We start from the raw sequence: 16,922 nt of genomic DNA on the forward strand, positions 1-16,922 counted from the left end.
TAGCGAAGGGTAAAAAACCTTGCACTGAACTACGTGCACCGGACGGCTGCTGGACTCGGAAGGAAAATGACCGCTCACCTCAGAATGAAGCGTACGAAGGGTACAGCTGAAAGCACGGAACTGTGGCATCATTCAACAGAAAACTGAGAAAAATACACAATACTTGCTATGTGACACAGCAACGTGTAGACCAAATATGCTGGAAAATATTTCAGCTAATCACGAGCTGTAGACAGCGGCAAGCTACGGGGGAAAAGGATGGCTATACTTTCGATACACAGAGCATTAGTCTCAATTCGACCGCTCCGCGGGTACCAATAAACAGTTCCGCAGTTCTGTTTAACTAAATTGGTCCCGTTTCTCCAGCATATGTGTTAACAAATTTCTAAGCAGACGAATTTCAATCAATGAGTTCTAAGCTTGTGGAACAGGAGAGGTGCTGGGACGAGAAACGTTTCACTACAGTTTCAACAGAATTTATTTATTGAGCTAAACGCAAAAAATCACAGATTTCCATATTACAACTTCCTGAAGTCTGTAGTAATTTATGCAGTGCATTCATTCGCGTTTACTACAAGACTATAACGTTTAATTAACCATTTTTAATTTGAGCAAAACCTTGCAATGAATCAAACTTTACAAGTTCTCATAAATTTAAATAAAAATTTACAATAAATTAAAAAAAACACCAAGACATTTCAAAATTTGAAAGAATAAATCACTTTAAAGAAAAGCAACTACATTTCAAAACCAGACCAGCCACATTGACAGTAAGTGGAAGTAATGCGCTTCGTATCCACAGTGAGGCCGTTTACGCGGTTACATTAACGCTAGACTGCGCACCCTGCTCACATCATTTAAACATACAACCTCTATGGCTGCCAAGTGGGCCTTACGTCAGTTTAATGGTACAAATTTCAGCACACAGCTATAACTCCTGAGACATAAAAGCTGTGAAGGACTTATAATAACGACGAAACCAATGAGCATATGATCTTTTAATACTTAACACCACCTGGGCTTGGCATAATTAACTGATGCTTACTTCATTAAATTTAAACAAAAAAAATTAGGTCACCAAGACCGTTTACTGATTAATAAGAAATGCAGCCCAGAATGAAGTATAATATTGAGTTTAATTTCCAGGTGTACCATGTGCGTTACCAGTGTTTCAATCAACAGCTGCACTGAAAAGCTATTGCAATAACACGTTAGCAGTAACCAACGGCCGACACCACAGTTTACTACCCACAGTAAATAGGGTTAATTCACATAACTGGAGAACGCTAACAACTAGCGAATTTAAATCAGTTGGCGCACTTTCATCTTCAAAACTAATGAATGGTCTTTCCGACACTAAAACAATCACTTAACTGAAAAGAAATGCGTGTCTGGTAACCAGGTCGGCGATCTTCACACAGGTTTACGACAACACGTATATTTGTTCAAATGTATATGAAATCTTATGGGACTTAACTACTAAGGTCATCAGTCCCTAAACTTACACACTACTTAAGCTAAATTATCCTAAGGATAAATTCACACACCCATGCCCGCGGGAGGACTCGAACCTCCGCCGGGACCAGGCGCACAGTCCATGACTGTAGCGCCTAAGACCGCTCGGCTAATCCCGCGCGGCACACGTATATTTAACAGAGGGTAAGTGCTCAGCAGTAATCAAACACGCAGCGCTTCCTTCGGTGTTAGTGTAGTAATTTATTGCCATAGACATCAACGCACTTAGAGGCCCATCGTAAGCTGATCGCGTTCCACCACTATCGGCAACAGCTTGTTCCGGAAGCTACACCTGGAGCGGTGCCTTCAATAGGGAACAAATAGCAATTACATTTGCCGAGAACCGAAACCCACTCTTCGAACTAAGCCAAGATAGCCCACGCTGCGTGCAGACACGAAGACGGTGCCTGTACTGAATTTTATTTTATATTATTTTATATGGTTTTCTATGTCGTGTATATTATGTAAAGAAATTTCGTTCATTTTATGAGCATAGTGTAAAAAACGTTATATTTTAATGATTTATTTACAGATTATTATTATTATCGTAATCATTTTGTATCATCATAATGGGTTACCAATTATTTTCAGTTAACAAAATACACGTATGTGAAACGGTAAACTGAAAAAAATGTAAAATAACAATTTAAAACATAAAAAAACGTAAGTAAAAGAAATAACTTGACTAATAATGAGTGTTTAAACACTCCGTCGTCAGGCCACGAGTGGCCTTCCGGGACCATCCGACCGCCGTGTCATCCTCAGTGGAGGACGCGGACAGGAGGGGCGTGGGGTCAGCACACCGCTCTCCCGGTCATTATGACGGTATTATTGACCGAAGCCGCTATTATTCGGTCGAGTAGCTCCTCAATTGGAATCACGAGGCTCAGTGCACCCCGAAAAATGGTAACAGCGCATGGCGGCTTGGATGGACACCCATCCAAGTCCCGACCACGCCCGACAGCGCTTAACTTCTGTGATCTCACGGGACGGGTGTATTCAGTGCGGCAATAATGAGTGTTTAGATACTATAATTGGGTATATTGACAATACTCTGACAACACATTATGTACAGTTTATTTTCCAAAATTAGTGTTTCAGAAAACATCTTTATTAAACATGAATCTATGAAGCTTCAAAGCTTCTTTAGTTTATGATATAACAAAAATTTTCATTTTTCAAAATTAATTAATGTTGGTGGGGCACTTTGCTAGATTTTCGATTATTACCAAATTCCATTACACAGTTTTCAAGGACGTTAACTGATATCAACATTTATGTGAGAACCTTGCGGGATGTGTTTGACCCCTTAAATGCGTCCTGTGCACCCCCCCCCCCCCCCCCCCCAAGTTTGAAGATCCTTTATTGGGATGTTCTTTTGTCAGTGCACCACTCCAAGGCGCTGGTCTCACTTTCTTTCCTGGAGCAACCGTGCTCGACGTTTTAACTAGCTGTGCCAGCTTTTCCTAGTAATCAGAGCCCGAAGCTAGCGCGAGATATCGAAAAAAGATAACTACATACACTGAAGCAAAGTCAACTGCGCCACGACTCAAAAATAAATTTGCGCAACGAGTGTTTCCCTCTGCAGCGAAGTGTACCCTGTTTCGAATTTCCTAGTAGATGTACCGGATTGAGATTCAAACCAGGAGCTTTACCTTTCGCAAAGAATGTTCTGTCACACATTTTTATCTGCCAGGAAGATTCAAACAAGTTAAGTTTCAAAGTCAATTAACTTCGTCTTTATAGCCTACGCGGATCTTTCTCGTAAAGAGAGGTAGAAACGGTAGGCGTTGAAGCATGCCTTAGACCACGGCATATTCCCATTTTCTCCTTTTGTCGCATCCGCTTGGGACTGAAAAGAACCGCTGGATCTCAAGCATCCAGCTCTACTCCTTGAAGCAGAAAAAAAGGGGGGGGGGGAACCTAACGCGTATAAAACGAATGCCACAAAAACTACAGACACCGCCTCTGACAGTCTGCATTGCATGAATAAATCAAACTGCATTTCACACGAGAGAACGCATGCTGATTCTTCGAGATAAGCTTTTTTTTCTCCAGTAAGGTCGTAATATCTGAGATTGGAATCTGCTCTAGGATCGTGAGACACGCGGGAATTACGCTTTTGGTCTGCTATTTTGCGTCTTGTCAGCCACATCTTAAATGCACTTGCCAACAGTTCAAAATTTTCTTAGATTTGACAAAATAAACTTGATTGTTTGAATGTGCGATGTGTGTCAAATTAATGGCTGAAGTCTTACTTAAGTAATCGATCTCATATTACAGAGATCAAACACATGCACGATAGCACTACAGAAAACCACCGTTCAGAGCCGCCCTTACTGTGACAATGCGTTTTGCGAGGGGCTGTCTTAGGACCACTTCTTTATCTAGTGTACACTAATGACCTACCCTCATGTGTAAATAACGTAGAAGCAGTAATATTTGCGATCACACCAGTCTGCTTGTTGAAGCAAAACATTGAGAAGAACTTACCGCTTCTGGAGGTGACATCGCAGATGACTTTCCGAATATCTATAGAAAAAGATTTATTTTAAATCCACAAAAAAACTGTTACATCACACCTTCGGATTCAGCAAATAATGCAGAAAAGCCAGTAATTCACATGAAGAACTAGTAAATACAAAATGTCACTGAGACAAAGTTTTTTGGACCTCGTCTGGGAAAAAATCTATAATGGAACTCTCACATATCATCCTTAAACTCACTCGTCTCGAAGTTGTATGTAATCAGTGTGCTATCTACTAATACGACTCACGAAACTGTAAATACAGTGTATTTTTATCGGATACACTCGCTTTGAGATATGTTGTTATCTTGACAGGTAATTCTACTCATGTCTTGACAACATTCATGAAGCAAAAGGGGGCAATTAGAATAATAAAGCGAACAGTAGAAGTAAATTTAAGCCTTTTTTAAGATATTTAAGTATTCTTCCTTTTCCTTGCGTTTACAATTTCTAAACTGCTGTTTGTAAAAAAAAAAAAAAAGTGTGACGAAGAAGGAGAACATCTGTGTCCCAAATACCGCTGGGCGTGAGCTCCATACTAAACTACGGGAAAATATTCATGTAAACTGTTCCAGCACAACTCTGTACCAAAAGGGTGCTTATCAGTCAGTGTAGCAGTCAACAGTAAGCTGCCAGAAATTATAAAGAGCACCAGTCTGCTAAATCTTTTTAATAACGAATTATTTTTACATTATGTCCCATTATACGGATAACAAACCAGAATAATTGTCTAATGTCATTATACTCTAAAATATTGTCCATCATCTGACATACATTGTTTGTATAAAAGATTTATTGGATCAATAAGTAAATAAATATTCAAATAAAATCTTTTTAATATAAGACGTGTTTAAAACAGACTAGAGAGTATAGAGCAGTTTATCTATCCCCATACAGATTCCTAACCTCATACAGTACTCCTGCAAATTTGCGCTTATGAATTTTTAATACCTATGAAAATTCTTGTACCATTTAAAAGGAAAAACGTGGAGCACATGCAATAGATAATAGTAAGGTGATGAACTATACATGCATCAAATGTGTATTACACGCTCCCCATGTTTTTCGTTTTAAATTCTACAAGTATTTTCATAGTTACAAAAAAGTTCCGAGAGCAGATTTTCAGGACTATCTGCACGGGGCTACAAGAAATTATTTTATACCTTTTAGTCCGTTTTAAAGAGATTATGTATTAAAAAGTTTTTATTTAAACAATTATTTTTTACTTCTCGGTCTCCTGTAGGTCAAATTTTTCAGTCGATTTCAAATATTATGATGAGATTACATCAGAGACACTTGGTAAATTGCAGGATTATGTCAGACTCGCTTCATCTGAGTCAACCAATTCATTGCTACCTCCTACGATTATCTCACGAAAAGACCTCGAAGGTAAAAATTAGCGAGAATACACTTCACACGAGGACTTACTAACAACCGTTCTTACAACGTAACATTCGTCAAGTGGAACAGGACAAGGGGGAAACAGCATCAGCACCCAAACTGCCGCCCGCCACACACCAGACAAGGAAGCACGTTAAAACTGCATTGTCGCCAAATTCTGAACTATGTTCAAAGTTCCAAATCTCTATGTCATCGGAAAATGGTAGCACAAAACAACGTATCCCCAGGCACACGGAAGACAAGAAAGAAAGTTAATACTGCATTATCATCCAGCTCTGATGAGGAGAAAACGCAAATTCCATAAGATTTCCCAGAAACTTCGCTCAGTGGAGGAGGAGTCAAAAAAAGGGAACTCGTGTCTCGGCTTATCCGTTGATACTCAACCGTTTCTGAAAAAACTACGGCCAAAGTTTTCCAGGTATTCTTGAGATATTTTACTTGCCTTTAAAAGCAGGATTGCGCGGCCCCTCCCCCCGGAGGTTCGAGACCTCCTTCGGGCATGGGTGTGTGTCTTGTTCTTAGCATAAGATAGTTTCAATCAGTTTGAAGTAGTGTGTAAGTCTCGGGACCGATGCCCTCAGCAGTTTGATCCCTTAGGAATTATACACACATTTGAACATTTAAAAGCACGATATCCTCAGACGAAATAATCGCAAAGTGGTTAGCGCCTCGGCTTCTTAATTTTGCACCCCGTGGTCCTAACACGATTATTACTTTTATTTTTGTTTTTAATTCAGATACTCGTGTCTGTAGAAGATTACTACACGAATGTTTTCCACTGCATACTTATATAACGTTGCCCTTATTCGTCTACTAATTGTATGTCAGATGAATGAAATAAAAAAAAAATATGAGAAAATTACTTCAAATCGTTTTCGGTGAAATTCCCGTAATGTGTCTTGACTCATAATCAATTGCAAGAGCCAGTTTTCGAAAAAATGATCCGTTATGCATTGTTTGCGGTGAAATTACTCCCAACGCGCGAAACCCTCACCACTGATAACGACGATTCTCTCCGGAGTGAGATTCATACGAATAAATGTCACTGTAGCAAACCTGCCTACATGCGATGCTTGCGGCGTCCGGAATATCCGTGTTTCGAATCTTTCTACGATCAGTATCACCAAAGGGAATGCAACAAAGTTTCCTCTAAAAATAAACACATGAATGAAATATGTTGTGTTGTTGTGGTCTTCAGTCCTGAGACTGGTTTGATGCAGCTCTCCATGCTACCCTATCCTGTGCAAGCTTCTTCATCTCCCAGCACCTACTGCAGCCTACATCCTTCTGAATCTGCTTAGTGTATTCATCTCTTGGTCTCCCTCTTCAATTTTCACCCTCCACGCTGCCCTCCAATGCTAAATTTGTGATCCCTTGATGCCTCAGAACATGTCCTAGCAACCGTTCCCTTCTTCTAGTCAAGTTGTGCCACAAACTCCGCTCCTCCCCAATTGTATTCAATACCTCCTCATTAGTTACGTGATCTACCCATCTAATCTTCAGCATTCTTCTGTAGCACCACATTTCGAAAGCTTCTATTCTCTTCTTGTCCAAACTATTTATCGTCCATGTTTCACTTCCATACATGGCTACACTCCATACAAATACTTTCAGAAACGACTTCCTGACACTTAAATCTATACTCGATGTTAACAAATTTCTCTTCTTCAGAAACTCTTTTCTTGCCATTGCTAGTCTACATTTTATATCCTCTCTACTTCGACCATCATCAGTTATTTTGCTCCCCAAATAGCAAAACTCATTTACTACTTTAAGTGTCTGATTTCTCAATATAATTCCCTCAGCATCACCCGACTTAATTCGACTACATTCCATTATCCTCGTTTTGCTTTTGTTGATGTTCATCTTATATCCTCCTTTCAAGACAATGTCCATTCCGTTCAATTGCTCTTCCAAGTCCTTTGCTGTTTCTGACAGAATTACAATATCATCGGCGAGAATCAAAGTTTTTATTTCTTCTCCATGGACTTTAATACCTGCTACGAACTTTTCTTTTGTTTCCTTTACTGCTTGCTCAATATACAAATTGAATAACATCGGGGACAGGCTACAACCCTATCTCACTTCCTTCCCAACTACTACTTCCCTTTCATGTCCCTCGACTCTTATAACTGCCATCTGCTTTCTGTACAAACTGTAAATAGCCTTTCGTTCCCTGTATTCTACCCCTGCCACCTTCAGAATTTGAAAGAGAGTATTCCAGTCAACATTGCCAAAAGCTTTCTCTAAGTCTACAAATGCTAGAAACGCGGGTTTGCCTTTCCTTAATATTTCTTCTAAGGTAAGTCGTAAGGTCAGTATTGCCTCACGTCTTCCAACATTTCTACGGAATCAAAACTGATCTTCCCCGAGGTCGGCTTCTACTAGTTTCTCCATTCGTCTGTAAAGAATTCGCGTTAGTATTTTGCAGCTGTGACTTATTAAACTGATAGTTCGGTAATTTTGACATCTGTAAACACCTTCTTTCTTTGGTATTGGAATTATTATACTCTTCTTGAAGTCTGAGGGTATTTCGCCTGTCTCATACATCTTGCTCACCAGATGGTATAGTATTGTCAGGACTGGCTCTCTGAAGGCTGTCAGTAGTTCTAATGGAATGTTGTCTACTCCCGGGGCCTTGTTTCTACTTAGTTCGAATATAAGAATAAATAAAATAAACAAAAGATTGCATAAAATAAAATAAGAATAAATAAAATATAAGAGTTAATATAAGAATTATTATGACAGTGAAATAACAGGATACGAGAATTTAAAAACATCGTAATCCCTCAACATGTCGCTTACACATACATTATATAATAAACGTGTGATATTTGTTGTGCAATCTAGTTGTAATTTTACAATTAATATAACGTCCTTTTATGCCCTAATTTGATAAGAAACATTCGTGTAGTAATCTTCTGCAGACATGGATAGACGAATGAAAACAAAAAAAGTAAAATAAAACAAAACAAAACAATAATCTGGTCCGGAATAGAGGTCACAAAATTAAGAACGCACGACGATAACTACTTAGCCGCCATTTCGTCTGAGAATATAATGCGGTAAAGACCATACAAAGTATCTCGACAATATGTCGAAAATTTTGACCGTCATTTTTTCAGAAGTGGTCAAGCATCTACAGATAAGCCGAGACACGTGCTCCGTTATTTTGACTCCATAGAGCGAATATCCTGGGAAATCTGGTGATGACACTTGCCGTGCTCTGCTCGTGAGCTATCTCGAAAGTTTCAAGTCTCGTCGGGAAGTTAGTTTAAAATCAATAGCAAAATTTTTACCGAACAGACAGGAACGCCACCTGATAAGAACTTATTAAAATACACTACTGGGCATTAAAATTGCTACACCGAGAAGAAAGTCAGATGATAAACGGGTATTCATTGGACAAATATATTATATTAGGAATGACATGTGATTACGTTTTCACGCAATTTGGGTGCATAGATCCTGAGAAATCAGTGCCCAGAACAACCACCTCTGGCCGTAATAACGGCCTTGATACGCCTGGGCACTGAGTCAAACAGAGCTTGGATGGCGTATACAGGTACAGCTGCCTATGCAGCTTCAACACGAAATCACAGTTCATCAAGAGCAGTGACTGCCGTGTTGTGACGAGCCTGTTGCTCGGCCACCATTGACCAGACGTTCTCAGTTGGTGAGAGATCTGTAGAATGTGCTGGCCAGGGCAGCAGTCGAACATTTTCTATATCCAGAAAGACCCGTACAGGACCTGCAACATGCGGTCGTGCATTATCCTGCTGAAATGTAGGGTTTCGGAGGGATCGAATAAGGGGTAGAGCCACGGGTTGTAACACACCTGGAGTGTAACGCCACTGTTCAAAGTGCCGCGAACAAGAAGTGACCGAGACGTGTAACCAATGGCACCCCATACCATCACGGCGGGTGATACGCCAGTATGGCTACGACGAATACACGATTCCAATGTGCGTTCCCCGCGATGTCGCCAAACACGGATGCGACCATGATGATGCTGTAAACAGAACCTGGATTCATCCGAAAAAATTACGTTTTGCCAGTCGTGCACCAAGATTCGTCGTTGAGTACACCATCGCAGGCGCTCCTGTCTGTGATGCAGCGTCAAGGGTAACCGTAGCCACGGTCTCCGAGCTGATAGTCCATGCTGCTGCAAACGTTGTCGAACTGAAACTTCCTGGCAGATTAAAACTGTGCGCCCGACCGAGACTCGAACTCGGGACCTTTGCCTTTCGCGGGCAAGTGCTCTACCAACTGAGCTACCGAAGCACGACTCACGCCCTGTACTCACAGCTTTACTTCTGCCAGTATCCGTCTCCTACCTTCCAAACTTTAGAGAAGCTCTTCTGCGAAACATGCAGAACTAGCACTCCTGAAAGAAAGGATACTGTGGAGACATGGCTTAGCCACAGCCTGGGGGATGTTTCCAGAATGAGATTTTCACTCTGCAGCGGAATGTGCGCTGATATGAAACTTCCTGGCAGATTAAAACTGTGTGCCAGACCGAGACTCGAACTCGGGACTTTTGCCTTTCGCGGGCAAGTGCTCTCGGTCGGGCACACAGTTTTAATCTGCCAGGAAGTTTCATATCAGCGCACACTCCGCTGCAGAGTGAAAATCTCATTCTGGTTGTCGAACTGTTCGTGCAGACGGTTGTTGTCTTGCAAACGTCCCCATCTGTTGACTCAGCGATCGAGACGTGGCTGCACGATCCGTTACAGTAATGCGGATAAGATGCCTGTCATCTCGACTGCTAGTGATACGAGGCCGTTGGGATCCATCACGGGGTTCCGTATTACCGTCCTGAAACCACCGATTCCATATTCTGCTAACAGTCATTGGATCTGAACCAACGTGAGCAACAATGTCTTACAAAACACAATGACTTACAAAACACTCGTTCGACCTATACTTGAGTATTGCTCATCAGTGTGGGATCCGTACCAGATCGGGTTGACGGAGGAGCTAGAGAAGACTCAAAGAAGAGTGGCACATTTCGTCACAGGGTTATTTGGTAACCGTGATAGCGTTACGGAGATGTTTAGCAAACTCAAGTGGCAGACTCTGCAAGAGAGGCGCTCTGCATCGCTGTGTAGCTTGCTCCCCAGGTTTCGAGATGGTGCGTTTCTGGATGAGGCATCGAATATATTGCTTCCCCCTACTTATACCTCCCGAGGAGATCACGAATGTAAAATCAGAGAAATTCGAGCGCGCACGGATGCTTTCAGACAGTCGTTATTCCCGCGAACCATACGCGATTGGAACAGAAAAGGGAGGTAATGACAGTGGCACGTAAAGTGCCCTCCGCCACACACCGTTGGGTGGCTTGCGGAGTATAAATGTAGATGTAGATACGATAAACCGCAATGGCGATAGGCCACAATCCGACCTTTATCAAAGTCGGAAACGTGATGGTACGCATTTCTCCTCCTTACACGAGGCATCACAACGTTTCACCAGGCAACGCCGGTCAATTGCTGTTTGTGTAAGAGAAATCGGTTGGAAACTTTCCTCATGTCAGCACGTTGTAGGCGTGGCCACCGGCGCCAACGTTGTGTGATTGCTCTGAAAAGCTAATCTTTTGCATTTCACAGCATCTTCTTCCTGTCGTATAAATTTCGCCTCTATAGCACGTCATCTTCGCGGTGTAGCAATTTTAATGGACAGTAGTCTAAATAATTCCGTACTTTTTCGTTCTTTCGCCCATTTCGTAAATTGTGATCCTTGTAACGTGGTGAGAGAGAAGTGTCTGACGAAAGCCGGTGCGGACGCGCCTGGACCTGTAGCGGCAGGCGGCAGGCGGCAGGCGGCAGGCGTCGTGTTTGCGAGACGTATCGACGGCGGCGGCTTCCGCCCCGCAGGCCCGCCCGGCCCCGCCACGGGAAGCCCCTGTGGGCGGCGTGAGTCATGCTGCGGCGCCAGCCATCGACCGCCCCAGGCGGCGCGCCGCCTCCAGCTTCCAGCCGCCCCCGTCTCGCCGGCTCGGCTCCTTTCTCTGCCCACACACGGGCTCACGTGCGCGATTTGCCTACGGGCCAGCGGCCACGTAAACGGCCGGCGCTCCCTCAGGTGCAGCGCGATGCACGGCCGGTACCGAAAGGTGCGCAGAGTGGCCAAAGGAATCCCCACGCCCCACTAGGCGCGTTCTTTGTGCCGTTACGCTACGCATCCGAGAGTACACAGCCGGAGGCGCGATACATCAACATGGCAGAGGCGTTTTCTGACGGCATGAGTCGCAGAGTGTTAAAAATATCGAATATTTTGAGAGGCCTTAGTACCAACAAAATCAAAAAAAAAAAAAAAAAGATTTTGTAAAAATGGGCTCTAAAATGCATACCTTAAGAGCTGCGAGCGCTTGTTCATGTTTCACACTATCAAACACGACTCTTGTAGTGCAAGCTCTGCTTTGTTTTCCATCTTTTTGGGAGGAGGCAGTATGGACCAAAACGAGAAAAAATTTCAGTCAACATGGGCTGCCGGCCGCTGTGGCCGTGCGGTTCTAGGCGCTACAGTCTGGAACCGCGTGACCGCTACGGTCGCAGGTTCGACTCCTGCCTCGGGCATGCATGTGTGTGATGTCCTTAGGTTAGTTAGGTTTCAGTAGTTCTAAGTTCTAGGGGACTGATGATCTCAGAAGTTAAGTTCCATAGTGCTCAGAGCCATTTGAATCAACATGGGCTGTAAAATGCATACCTTAACCCTTTGACGTCCAGTGGTTTCTGGCTGCAAGCACCATTTCAATCATTTTATTGAAGTACCAGTGCCTTTCACATGAAATCATAGATGCTATTGCAAGACACAGACTTCTACTAGCAGACTGAGTACTTCTACGAATGTAGTGCATAGTAACAAAAACTGATGGCGTTCAAAGCAACAGGCGGCGAGGGGATTGTGCTACGTGATTTTGGGACATTATAATAAGCAGTTTTATATACAGGGTGATTTTTTCCACCGTGTAAAAGCCCTAGGGGTTGATCGATGAGAGTATACGGAACAATAAACGTCTAATGAACTTATGTCCGGAAATGCATGGTTTCCATGTTAGAGTCCATTTAGTGTGTGTGTGTGTGTGTGTGTGTGTGTGTGTGTGTGTGTGTGTGACTTTTTTTCCACCATTTGCATACTGTAGGGACGGATCGATGGGAGGATACGGAACAAAAAAGATCTAATGAGCTAATGTCCGGAAACGGATGGTTCCCATGCTAGACACTATTTATTCTATCATACACTGTTACAGAGACTGTGGTCCAATACGCGCTGTACCATGCAACCACAGTTACATTATGCATGGTTTCCACCTATAGCGTGGTACTGTTCCTCATGCGTCATACCCTAGAGCCCTCTCCTGCCATAGTAATTGGTAATGGTCGTCCCATTCACTTCTCTTCCTGACTCACCTTGTAGTGGATGTGATCTAGCGTTGTACACAAGGGTTCTGTATTCGAATCGAGAGCTTTCCGACATGGTGTTATTGACTGAAAGTCAAATGGCAACGGGTGGCGGGCAGCAACGTTGTATCAGGATCCTATTCCCGCGGACAACAAACACAGCATTCAATGTTGACTGAGGCAGGGTCGTTTCAGGAAGCAGGAATTCCTGAAGGACGTACCCGGAATGTTCGGAGACCAGGCTTGGAGGAAAATGTGATTAACACTGTGGAAGGCGACCACAGTGTCAGTACCAGGCAGTTTGCCCGCCAGTATAGGGTAAGCCAGACAACCGTGTGGAATATTCTCCATGACAACTGTTACTACCCATACCACTTACAATTTGTGTAGGGCTTACTAGCGACAGACTTTCCACACTGGCAGCAGTACTGTCATTGGGTACTTCGCCTGACAACCACGACTCCGGGATTTGTGTCAGCCATCCTATTCACATATAAGGCCACCTTTACGTAGAGTGGTATCTTCAAGTTTCACAACAGTCATCTGTGAGATAGTATACAGAACCCCCTGTTATGGTGATAGCGAATCATCAGCATTGGTGCAGCCGGAATGTGTGGGCCGAGATAATTGGCGACAGTGTTTTGGGACCAGTAGCCGGCCGCGGTGGACGAGCAGTTCTAAGCGCTTCAGTCCGGAACTGCGCGACTGCTACGGTCGCAGGTTCAAATCCTACCTCGGACATGGATGTGTGTGATGTCCTTAGGTTAGTTAGGTTTAAGTAGTTCTAAGTTCTAGGGGACTGATGACCTCAGATGTTAAGTCCCATAGTGCTCAGAGCCATTTGAACCATTTTTTTGGGACCAGTCTTCTTTCCTCGTCGCCTAACAGGCAAAACTATCGGCGTTTCTTGCGGGTGATTTTGCTTCCTCTGCTTGCAGAAGTGCCATTGATGATTCAAAGGGTTATATGGCTGCTACGCGATGGTGTTCCATCTCACTTCTTCCTTAACGTCCGGACCCATCTCAATCGTGTCTTCCCGGGTCGACTGATAGGGTGAGAAGGTCCGGTTGCATTGCTTGCTCGTTCCCTGGATCTCAACCCATACGTGTTAGGTTGGGTTGTTTTGCGGGGAGGAGACCAAACTGCGAGGTCATCGATCTCATCGGATTATGGAAAGATGGGAAAGGAAGTCGGCCGTGCCCTTTCAAAGGAACTATACTGGCATTTGCCTGTAGCGATTTAGGGAAATCACGGAAAACCTAAACCAGGATGGCTGGACGCGGGACTGAACCGTCGTCCTCCCGAATGCGAGTGTAATGTGCTAACCACTGCGCCACCCCGCTCGGTCAACCAGTGCTATTTCTGGTTATGGGGCCACCTCAAATGTACCGTGTATGCAGAGCCCATTCCACATGTGGAGACACTGGAGCAACGTATTCATGCTGCCTTTGACACTGTTCTGATGCAGCCTGACCGATGTGAACGTCTGAGACAGAACACACAACGGCGCGTACACGCATGCGTTGAGGCACATGGAAACCGTTTTCAACACATACTGTAACTGTGGCTGCATGGTACAGAGCGTATTAGACTTCAGTCTCTGTAACAATGTATGATTGCATAAATGGTCTCTAAGATGGAAACCATGCATTTCCGGACATACGTTCATTAGAGCTTTTTTGTTCTGTGTCCTCTCATCGATCAATCCGTACAGTTTGTACATGGTGGGAAAAAATCATCCTGTATATATGTATAGTGGCCATATTGATGAGATCGCTGACCGTGAAATTATTGTAGCGTTAATTTTAGTTTGTACTACTGTTTTTATGAGTATTATGGAAATGAAACCACTGGGACAGATGCGGTTTTGATACAAAATGTATTAAATTTTAGGCCCATTTTTAATTGTTATTTAGGAGCACAATTTGTTTTAGGTGTCATTAGTTCATGAGGTTTCGAGATATGGGATTTTGTCAAAGAAAATCTTGAATTTGCTTTCAAGTATATCGCATGAAATGATGGGCTGTTGAAAACAGTATGTATCAGTGGTTCCAAAATGAAATTACCTTCTTAAAACAACTGATTGTTTATCGTTTGTCAAAATCATATCATATTCGTTGCTTACTATGATAATAAAGTTTAAATTTGTGAAAAGTTTTACATTTACATTCGAAGTGCATTCACTTCCTTAAAACAACAGCCCGCATCTCATGGTCGTGCGGTAGCGTTCTCGCTTCCCACGCCCGGGTTCCCGGGTTCGATTCCCGGCGGGGTCAGGGTCAGGGATTTTCTCTGCCTCGTAATGGCTGGGTGTTGTGTGATGTCCTTAGGTTAGTTAGGTTTAAGTAGTTCTAAGTTCTAGGGGACTGATGACCATAGATGTTAAGTCCCATAGTGCTCAGAGCAATTTTTGAACCTTAAAGCAACAATTGATCGTTTCCTTCTTGACATTTCCTTCTTGTATTTGTTTTGCTCCTTATTAGTGTAATAAATATTAATTATGTGAAAAATTTTACAAGCATTTTTCCGTAGCGTTGGGACTCAAAGGGTTAAGAGCTGTAAGCCTTTTTATTTTCGCTACTGCGAAACACATCTCCCCACCTAAACAATTGATCGAAAAACAACTGACATTTCGTATTTTGCTTTATGGGAAATCACGGTCTGTTAAATAAATGTTTATGTTACATGTTTCAACCAAAGGATAGACAAATGGAGTCTTACCCGTATCCGCTCCTTAACAAGTAGTCACCAGACGATACATTCAAAAAAGAAAGAGATTGTAAAATGGAGTAGGAAACTGAATTATAAAAGCAAACTGACTTCTGTACTCAACTACATTTACTTGACGAAGTTAAACAGTAAGTCGTTGAATTACATGTGATTAGGCCAGGAGAGCAATTCTGCGCTTACATGTTTGGAACACAACTACGTAGTAGTATGAGGGAATTTTAAAACAAAAGGTGCTTAACAACACTTTTAATATCATTATTGAAATCTTTATTCAAAAGTAATCATCAAACGCCTGAGCACAGCTATTTCACGAGCCGAAGGATTCCCTGTTTGCAGAACTCCTGTGGCTGTGACAGGAGCCAATGCTTCACTGTGTCATTCAGTTTGTCGTCCGATTTGAAGAGCTTCCCTTTGAGATGTTTTTTTAGCGGATCAAACTGATTGAAGTCGCAGGGAGGATGCTCAAGCTGCTGCTACTAGATAACTTGGCCATTACACTTTGTGTGAACTTGGAGACATGCCGACGCGCGTTTTGGGGGAGCAGGATCACTCCCTCCGTGAGCAGCCCTGGCCGCTTGTTCTTGATTGACGTGCGTAGGCTATGGAGTGTCTCACAGCACACGTCACTGTTAATGGTTTTGCCGTGCTCGAGGAATTCCATGAGTATCGGACGTCGGACGTCGCAAAAGATGGTGAGCATCACTTTGCTTGCTGAGGGTACAGCTTTGAATTTTTCACGGGGGGTGGGGGGTGGGGGGTGGGGAGGGGGTGGGGGGCTGACGGCGCATGCTTCCACTGCATGCTGTCCCGCTTTGTCTCTGGCTCTAAGTGATGGCACCAGCTCTCTTCGCAGGAGACGATGCGTTCTTGGAAAGCGGGGTCCTCCTGATACCAGTACAGGTGTTGAAGTGCTAGAGCCCCATACGCAATTCCGTTTGCGGTTCGCTGACCTAATTTACTTTTATCCCTAGATGTCTCACTACGTTATCCCAAAGCGGCATATGCATATTTCTACAGTTTTGGCTGTTACGACGTTTCGTACCTTTTCATTTCAGCTATATTTATATAAATTTGATAACTGTTTCCTATAAAAATTGTATGTGAGAAAACTGAATATATTTACTTCAAAAACTTTCCCCTTATTTAGCGTGTACAACCGCTGATCAAATCTGACTGTTGATTGGCCCTGTGTTGCGCATGTGAACAATATCTTGAAGCAAAACTTGAAACGTGCTGCAATACTAAATTTGAAATAAAGATTACGAAAAGGTATTCAAACACCTTTATCAGTCACAAAATTGGTTGACAAATTATTTATACAGCGACATGTTTCGAGGTGATACAAC

General features: G+C 43.0%; 1 protein-coding gene and 1 non-coding gene across 2 annotated transcripts in view; both read right to left on the reverse strand.

Annotated features, from left to right (window-relative positions):
- The window catches only part of LOC126335962 (plectin), a 532,862-nt gene that overhangs the window by 356,908 nt on the left and 159,032 nt on the right, over positions 1-16,922 (reverse strand). The window lies entirely within an intron of this gene.
- Trnas-cga (transfer RNA serine (anticodon CGA)) lies at positions 9,653-9,727 on the reverse strand. Its single transcript has one exon. It is a non-coding gene; the product is annotated as a tRNA-Ser (tRNA).

This window comes from Schistocerca gregaria, chromosome 2 (assembly GCF_023897955.1).
Source record: "Schistocerca gregaria isolate iqSchGreg1 chromosome 2, iqSchGreg1.2, whole genome shotgun sequence".
Classification (NCBI taxonomy): domain Eukaryota; kingdom Metazoa; phylum Arthropoda; class Insecta; order Orthoptera; family Acrididae; genus Schistocerca; species Schistocerca gregaria.